This window comes from Gekko japonicus, unplaced genomic scaffold (genome assembly GCF_001447785.1).
Source record: "Gekko japonicus isolate JY-2015 unplaced genomic scaffold, Gekko_japonicus_V1.1 scaffold7763, whole genome shotgun sequence".
NCBI lineage: Eukaryota > Metazoa > Chordata > Lepidosauria > Squamata > Gekkonidae > Gekko > Gekko japonicus.
In genome coordinates this window covers 1-697 of record NW_015161060.1, presented here as the reverse complement: position 1 = coordinate 697, position 697 = coordinate 1, and positions in this window count along the sequence as shown.

The following is a 697-nucleotide window of genomic DNA, read 5'->3' as shown; positions in this document are numbered from 1 at the left end:
AGCCAGAGCCGCTCTCGCTCGCTCTCCCAACTCGTTCTACCCACACCGCCTCTCCACCCGGCCGGTCCCTTCTCCGCATGGCGGCGGCTGCACATACACAGACCCACTCCCTCGCCTGCTGCTTCTCCCTCGCTTATCAGTGCAAGGTGCCGCAGGAGAGAAAAGGAGGTGGGCTGGGAAGGGAAGCCCCTGCCACCGCCGGGCAGGGGAGGAAGCCCAGGCAGTGCCTCTTGCCCGAAGGGGAGTGAAAAGTTAGGCGACAGGGTTTGAGCCTCCTAAACCTCTCGCCCACTCCGAGTAGGGTCTGGCACTGTGCTTGGGTTGGGGGGGTGTTTGCCGCCAGCGGGTAGGAGAAAGGACAGCGAAGGTCTTTTTATTAGTTTGTATGTACGCCCGAGCGCATGGAAAGACGAGCGCATGCCCAGATTAAAAAAAAAAAAAACCCGCCTGTGTGAACAGTACTTTGCGCGAGGGAAGCGGAAGACAGAGGGACCGTCTGACCACCTCCTAGCGATATAAAATGTCGCGGATATGTCGCGGATATGTCTCGGATATAAGAATTGCGGGAAAACTAGCGCAGTAAGAGGTCCGTGTGACCAGACCCATAATCAACGAAAGCCAGCATGCTCAGAGCTAATAGCTGCACAAGTTTCAGATTTGTTTATCACAGATTTCTTTTATCTGGGGAGAAACGGAA